This window comes from Saccostrea echinata, unplaced genomic scaffold (assembly GCF_033153115.1).
Source record: "Saccostrea echinata isolate AGI-Se365-2 ecotype Australia unplaced genomic scaffold, CSIRO_AGI_Sech_v1 ptg000008l, whole genome shotgun sequence".
Taxonomy (NCBI): Eukaryota; Metazoa; Mollusca; class Bivalvia; order Ostreida; family Ostreidae; genus Saccostrea; species Saccostrea echinata.
Genome location: NW_026889757.1, coordinates 2,418,763 through 2,427,114, shown reverse-complemented (window position 1 = coordinate 2,427,114; position 8,352 = coordinate 2,418,763). Strand labels below are relative to the sequence as shown.

Here is an 8,352-nt window from a genome sequence, read left to right as displayed (position 1 = left end):
ATTTTGGTAGTCACTCTTGCTTATCATAACTATGTATTTTATTTGTTTAAATAATACCCAGGAGTAGAGAAGAAGATTTTCAAAGAAAAAATACACTTTCACTATATGATCTATACAGCCCCACCCTAGCACCAGAACCCTTGACCCTGGGGCTATGAATTTCAAAATTTTGGTAGAGTCACTCTTGCTTATCATAACTATGCATTTAATTTGTTTAAATAATACCCAGGAGTAGAGAAGAATATTTTCAAAGAAATAATACACTTTCACTATATGATCTATTTAGCCCCGCCCTAGCACCAGAACCCCTGACCCTGGGGCTATGAATTTCACAATTTTGGTAAAGTCACTCTTGTTTATCATAACTATGCATTAATTCCTTGGTGACATCTCTTACACTGGCCTCTCTTGGTCTTTGATGAACATTTAAAAAGACAAGTTATTTTTGTTTAAATAATACCCAGGACACACCTCCTAACCTTATTTGCATAAATCGGAACTTTTCGGAGATAAACGTCATAAAATATTAACAAAATCCGTAAACGTCCGAACAGCTTTCATTGCGAGAACTCTCGAGAATTAGATGAGACCAACACGCGAGAGGTGAAAATCGAGAGAAATATTCAACTTGAAAAAAGAGGTAAAACTTTATATTTTCTCGATTTGCAAGGTTTTTAAATTGCATAAAGTTGAAAAACAAACGTTTCTTTACATGAAAAGTGAAAGTATGTATGAAGTTTCTCGTTCTGTCACGTGCTATTGTACATGAAAGTGTCAAAACTGCACCTCTCGATTTTGTAAACATTTTTCCACGTGCAAGGGAGTAGTTGTGTCGGTAAAGATGAACACACATACACTGGTTTAGGAAACAAAAGCACTCGTAAGTAGAAGTCGATTTATTTTTTCGATTACCTGTAGCACAAAATGGCTAAATATTTAAGGGCAAGTTTGTAAAATGCTGTAAAAGCATGTTTTGAAATGAAGAGAAAATGTAGGTGTGCTATAGTCCGTTCCTACACAAGCTATGTGTATTCAGAGATTGCCCAGTGATCTGTGAGAACCTTGTGTCTTTTTTAACACCAAGAGACTAAAATTTAATTCTATCCATATCATAGTACATGCACACAAGCTCTGCCGAATTTCCTCTACATATGTAAAGGTGTTTACATTTGTTTACATTTTGCACTTTTAATATTGTCAGTTATTTATACCAATTATGCTGTTTTCAATAGAACCTAATGATAAGAAAATGTTTGCTACTTAATCTCTTAATTATCACAGAATTTATGATCAGATGATGCCATGCAGTTCTCACATATATCAGACTATACAGACATGAATATTAATTTAATACACCCAAACTTTACATATGCAGTTTATGATATCCTTGAACATTTCTTACACGTTTACCACTTTCAACTTATGAATACAATGTACTTTAAATTAGTTGATTTTTTTCTTATAAAAATATTGTCCATCCAAAACTAACTAATGAAATGGTATAAATATTATACAGTAACATTGCAGGCATCAATCTGTAATATTGAAATAATTTATTTAAGACCTCTGTCAATGTAAACATAATTTACAGTGATGTTTTGCATTTTTGTTTGAGATAATATATAATTATGTAGCATAAAAATGTGACATCATTTCAGGGCTAAAAATAATTATTTTCTTTCACTGGTCACTATAGGGCTATCACCTTAAATTTTTTCCTGGTAAACTCAGTACTTCGACTGTCCCACTGAACCAGTAGATTTTAAAAAGACTGGCCCAAAACCATAAAAAAGTAATAGTGATATATTTTTTGTTTATATTGTGATACTTAGTAGTTTAATTTAACAAAACAAGAAAAGACAGAACTTTGCCTGGCAAGTTTAGTTACTAGCCCAACCATAAATGAATTTTGTTACATGATTGTATACATAATAAACAATGACCCAATGGACACGTACCCTCACAATGTACTAGCCTAAATTAAACATAGGTAATCAAAGATTACGAAGCTCACCTCGACGAATGTTATCTACATGTAAAGCAAATTTCACATCATATTTTTTTTCTAGTTAGGGTACATCCCAAGATCAATGTCCATGCAAGTTTGATTTAATTATAGACCTGCTCAAAAAACTTTTGACCTGTTTAGTAATCAAGAAAAGTTTGGTCACTTCCAACATCCAAAGCAAGTCTGGAAGTTTTCATTCTTAGATGCACCATCTATGCAAGTTTAATCATAACAGGCCATAATATTATATAGCTACTCCAAAAAATTACCCTGGTCACTCATCTGGAAAATGTACATCAGATTCAGAATCCAAGGCAAGTCTGGAAGTGTCCATCCCTAGATACATCATCCATGCTAATTTGGTAAAAATATGGCTAAAATTCACTCATGTGGAAAATCTAGGTCAGATCCAGCATTCGAAGCAGGTTGGTTAGTGTACATCCCTAGATGCATCATCCATGAAAGTTTGGTCCAGGTAGGGCTTATAGTTACTTGGAAACGAGACTACTCCTAAATCTAAACCTGGTCTCACATGTGGAAAATCTAGGTCAGATCCAGCATCCGAAGCAAGTGTGGTAGTGTCCATCCCTGGATGCATCATCCATGCAAGTTTGGTCCAGGTAGGGCTTATAGTTACTTGGGAATGGACCTGCTCCTAAAACTTTAACCCGGTCACTCATCTGGAAAATCTAGATCAGATCCAGCATCCGAAGCAAGTGTGGCCATGTCCATCCCTAGATGCATCATCCATGCAAGTTTGGTCCAGGTAGGGCTTATAGTTACTTGGGAATGGACCTGCTCCTTAAACTTTAACCTGGTCACTCATCCAGAAAATCTAGGTCAGATCCAGCATCCGAAGTAAGTGTGGCCATGTCCATCCCTAGATGCATCATCCATGCAAGTTTGGTCCAGGTAGGGCTTATAGTTACTTGGGAATGGACCTGCTCCTAAAACTTTAACCTGGTCACTCATCTGGAAAATCTAGATCAGATCCAGCATCCGAAGCAAGTGTGGTAATGTCCATCCCTAGATGCATCATCCATGCAAGTTTGGTCCAGGTAGGGCTTATAGTTACTTGGGAATGGACCTGCTCCTAAAACTTTAACCTGGTCACTCATCTGGAAAATCTAGGTCAGATCCAGCATCCGAAGCAAGTGTGGTAGTGTCCATCCCTAGATGCATCATCCATGCAAGTTTGGTCCAGGTAGGGCTTATAGTTACTTGGGAATGGACCTGCTCCTAAAACTTTAACCTGGTCACTCATCTGGAAAATCTAGGTCAGATCCAGCATCCGAAGCAAGTGTGGTAGTGTCCATCCCTAGATGCATCATTCATGCAAGTTTGGTCCAGGTAGGGCTTATAGTTACTTGGGAATGGGACTTGCTCCTAAAACTTTAACCTGGGACGCTGACGCTAAAGCCGACGCCGACGGTATAGCATAAGCTCATCTCGACTTCGTCGAGGTGAGCTAAAAATTCATCGGCCCCAGTCCAGTGGGCCATTAATTATTTCGAGCCCTTCATTGTAAATTTGTAACTTACTATAATTCAATAAGTTGGCTTTTGCAACAATCTGTGCTTTTTTTGTATGTTTTTTTTTTTTTTTTTTTTTTTTTTTTTAATGATATGTCCATCCGCACCAGTAATGATCCCACACAAATTACACACACAAGAAAATAATTTTATTTCATTAAAAAAAAAAAAATTAAATGGGCTTTACAGATTTATCTTTTTTGATTTTTTAAGAATGACATGTTGGTTGAATTTGAAAATGAACTTCCATGTGCATGGTGCTGTAATGCACATAAATCATAAATGAGAATTTCATTCTAAAAAATACCAAATACATGTATAAAAATAAATAAATCTAATCAAATTATTATTTGGAATGCAGGATATTCTGAAGACAGTGATGACATGAAAGTTCAAGATTTGCCTATTGTGAGCATTGTAAGGATAATTTTATAACATATTATGTGACATTATTACATGTATTTAGTTATTATGCCTGATTGGAAGAAACAAAGAAAGGATATTTTAATTTTGCTCAGTTGCACCAATATCTGTTATACATGTGTATCTATGTAAAAAAATCCTGTGGATAATTTGTCAGACAGAGAGATAGAGAGAGGAAGGGCTTTTGATAATTGAAAATCATGCATCCGTTACTTTTTTAACTTTGTTCAAATGATTTATTCACATTCTGTTTTTTTTTTTAGCTCACCTGAGCCAAAGGCTCAAGTGAACTTTTCTGATCAAAATTTGTCCGTTGTCTGTCGTCAGCGTTGGCGTCGTCGGCGTCGTTGTTGTCGTAAACTTTTCACATTTTCATCTTCTTCTCCAGAACTACTGGGCCAATTTCAATCAAACTTGGCACAAAGTATCCTTGGGTAAAGGGGATTCAAGTTTGTTCAAATGAAGGGCCACTCCCTCCTCAAAGGGGAGATAATTACGAAATAGCAAAAAATTAATGGCATTATTGAAAAATCTTCTTCTCAAGAACCAATGGGCCAGGAAAGACAAAACTCATATGGAATTATTGTCAGGTAGTGTAGATTCAAGTTTGTTCAAATCATGACCCCAGGGGGTAGGGTGAGGCCACAATGGTCAATCAAAGTTTTACATAGGAATATATAGGAAAAATCTTCAAAAATCTTTTTCTCAAGAACAGCAAAGCTATGATTGGTCATATTTATATGGAAGCATCTTCAAGTGGTGTAGATTCAAATTTGTTCAAATCGTGACCCTCAGGGGTAGGGTGGGGCCACAATGGACGATCAAAGTTTTACATAGGAATATATAGGAAAAATCTTCAAAAATCTTTTTCTCAAGAACAGCAAAGCTATGATTGGTCATATTTATATGGAAGCATCTTCAAGTGGTGTAGATTCAAATTTGTTCAAATCGTGACCCTCACGGGTAGGGTGGGGCCACAATGGACGATCAAAGTTTTACATAGGAATATATAGGAAAAATCTTCAAAAATCTTCTTCTCAAGAACAGCAAAGCTATGATTGGTCATATTTATATGGAAGCATCCTCAGGTGGTGTAGATTCAAGTTTGTTCAAATCATAACCCCCGGGGTTAGGGTGGGGCCTCAATGGACGATCAAAGTTTTACATAGGAATATATAGGAAAAATCTTCTTCTCAAGAACAGCAAAGCAATGATTGGTAATATTTATTTGGAAGCATCCTCAGGTGGTGTGGATTCAAGTTTGTTCAAATCATGACTCCTGGGGGTAGGGTGGGGCCACAATGGATGACAATTAAAGTTTATCATAGGAGAATATAGGAAAAATCTTCAAAAATCTTCTTCTCAAGAACAGCAAAGCCATGATTGGTCAAATTTATATGGAAGCATCTGCAGGTGGTGTAGATTCAAATTTGTTCCAATTGTGACCCCTGGGGGTAGGGTGGGGCCACAATGGACAATCAAAGTTTTCATGGAGTATATAGGAAAAATCTTCAAAAATCTTCTTCTCAAGAACAGCAAAGCTATGATTTGTCATATTTATTTGGAAGCATCCTGAGGTGGTATTGATTCAAGTTTATTCAAGTCATGACCCCCAGGGGTAGGGTGGGGCCACAATGGACGATCAAAGTTTTACATAGGAATATATAGGAAAAATCTTCAAAAATCTTCTTCTCAAGAATAGCAAAGCAATGATTGGTAATATTTATTTGGACGCATCCTCAGATGGTGTGGATTCAAGTTTGTTCAAATCATGACCATCGGGGGGTAGGGTGGGGCCACAATGGATGACAATTAAAGTTTAACATGGGAGAGTATAGGAAAAATCTTCAAAAATCTTCTTCTCAAGAACAGCAAAGCCATGATTGGTCAAATTTATATGGAAGCATCTGCAGGTGGTGTAGATTCAAATTTGTTCCAATTGTGACCCCTGGGGGTAGGGTGGGGCCACAATGGACAATCAAAGTTTTCATGGAGTATATAGGAAAAATCTTCAAAAATCTTCTTCTCAAGAACAGCAAAGCTATGATTTGTCATATTTATTTGGAAGCATCCTGAGGTGGTATTGATTCAAGTTTATTCAAGTCATGACCCCCAGGGGTAGGGTGGGGCCACAATGGACGATCAAAGTTTTACATAGGAATATATAGGTAAAATCTTCTTCTCAAGAACAGCAAAGCAATAATTGGTCATATTTATATTGGAAGCATCCTCAGGTAGTGTAGATTCAAGTTTGTTCAAATCATGACCCCCAGGGTAAGGGTGTTGCCACAATGGACGATCAAAGTTTAACATAGGTGTACATAGGAAAAATCCTCAAAAATCTTCTTCTCAAGAACAGCAAAGCTTTGATTGGATATATTTTTTTGAAAGCATCCTCAGGTAGTGTAGATTCAAGTTTGTTCAAATCATGACCCCTGGGGGTAGGGTGGGGCCACAATGAACGTTCAAAGTTTTACATAGGAATATATAAGAAAAACCTTTAAAAATCTCAAGAACAGCAAAGCCACGGTTTGTAATATTTATATGGAAGCATCCTCAGACAGTGTAGATTCAAATTTGTTCAAATCATGACCTCCAGGGGTAGGGTGGGGCCACAATGAAAGTTCAAACTTGTAGAGAAAAAAGTCACAGTTAGTCAAAAAATTATATAAGCAGTGTAGATTTAATTTTGGTTGATTTAATTAAGTCATACCCCCCCCCCCCCCACACACACTCCCTTTTAGGGGTAGGTTGGGACCATTTATGCATTTAAGCTTTTCAATACTAAACTGATTTTTCCTTTTTTCCTAACCACAGTGCTCAGGTGAGCGATGTGGCCCCTGGGCCTCTTGTTTTCTCTTTCAGCAGATACCTCGGTAATACAGAATGGGTCAAAAAATGCACAAAGGTTAATCACATCATGCAGCATTGCAGAGAGTTTATATGCAGAGAAATTTACCATTAAATGAGATTTTTAAAAAATAGAAATAAACAGTAAAACACACTTGGCTGTATGTTTATGCAAACAATTTTTTTGAACTGCAAATTATACCAATACATGATTCAGCATATTCTGCACACTTAAAATGATTTACATACATGTATTTGTTTGATTTGCAAGTAGTGCAATGCAATTTGTCAGTATTGTTCATTCATGCAGTTCTCTTGGTGATCTAACTGCAAATACATGCATATATATTTTATTTGTACAAATTAAGTTAAGAGGATTGTATTAATGTAATATTCATATTTGTATTTCAGCTGTAACAGAACAATTTATCTGATGCAAGCATCAACCATGACAATAACAAAGGAGGTTAGGTCCAAAGAGAAGGTATGTTTATAAGTGGTGATGATATGTTATTGATGTAAATAGATTATAGCAATTAAATAGAAAGAACAATTGTAATTTTGCCAGTCAGAAAAAAACAAAATGAAAATTTTTTTTAGCTCAATTGAGTCGAAGGCTCAAGGCATAGGGACTTGAGACAATCTTAGCAAAATCGGGTATATAGTATAAAAGGGCTCCCCTATTATACTATAGCTATATACCCGATTTTGCTAAGATTGTCTCAAGTCCCTGTGGCTCAAGGTAGCTTTTCTGATGAAAATTTGTCCGTTGTCTGTCGTTGTTGTCATTGTAAACTTTTCACATTTTCATCTTCTTCTCAAGAACCACTGGGCCAATTTCAAACAAACTTGGCACAGATTATCCTTGGGTAAAGGGGATTCAAGTTTGTTCAAATGAAGGGCCACACCCTCTTTCAAGGGGAGATAACTAAGAAATAGTGAAAATTGGCTGTATTTAAAAATCTTCTTCTCAAGAACCGGAGGCTAGAAAAAAAAAATAAATAAATTTAAGTGAAAGCTGCTTAACAAAATGTAGATTCAGGTTTGTTCAAATCCCCAGGGGTAGGGTGGGGCCATAATAACCGATCAAAGTTTTACATAGAAATATCATATGGAAGCATCCTCAGGTAGTGTAGATTCAGATTTGTTCAAATCATAACCCCAGGGGGTAGGGTGGGGCCATAATAAAGCCAGTCAAAGTTTTACATAGAAATATATAGGAAAAATTCTTAAAAATCATCTTCTCATGAACAGTAAAGCCATGATTGGTGATATGTATATGGAAGCATGCATCCCCAAGTGTTAGTCAAGGTAGTGTAGATTCAAGTTTGTTCAAATCATGACCCCTCGGAATAAGGTGGGGTCATAATGACCAATCAAATTTTACATAAAAATATATAGAAAAATCTTTTAAAATCTTCTTCTCAAGAACAGCAAAGTTATATGCTATATGGATATTGAGGCAACCTCAAGTAGTTTAGTAGTATAAAATTCCCCCCCCCCCCCCCCCCCTTGTAAACTTTTCAATACTGAACTGAT

At 36.3% G+C, this 8,352-nt stretch overlaps 1 long non-coding RNA gene across 1 annotated transcript; it reads left to right on the top strand.

Moving 5' to 3' along the window:
- The first annotated feature begins 519 nt into the window (after positions 1–519).
- LOC133181248 (uncharacterized) lies at positions 520–6,856 on the top strand. The gene is made up of 3 exons (XR_009720443.1): positions 520–880; positions 3,902–3,957; positions 6,829–6,856. It is a non-coding gene; the product is annotated as an uncharacterized LOC133181248 (long non-coding RNA).
- The last annotated feature ends 1,496 nt before the right edge of the window (positions 6,857–8,352 follow it).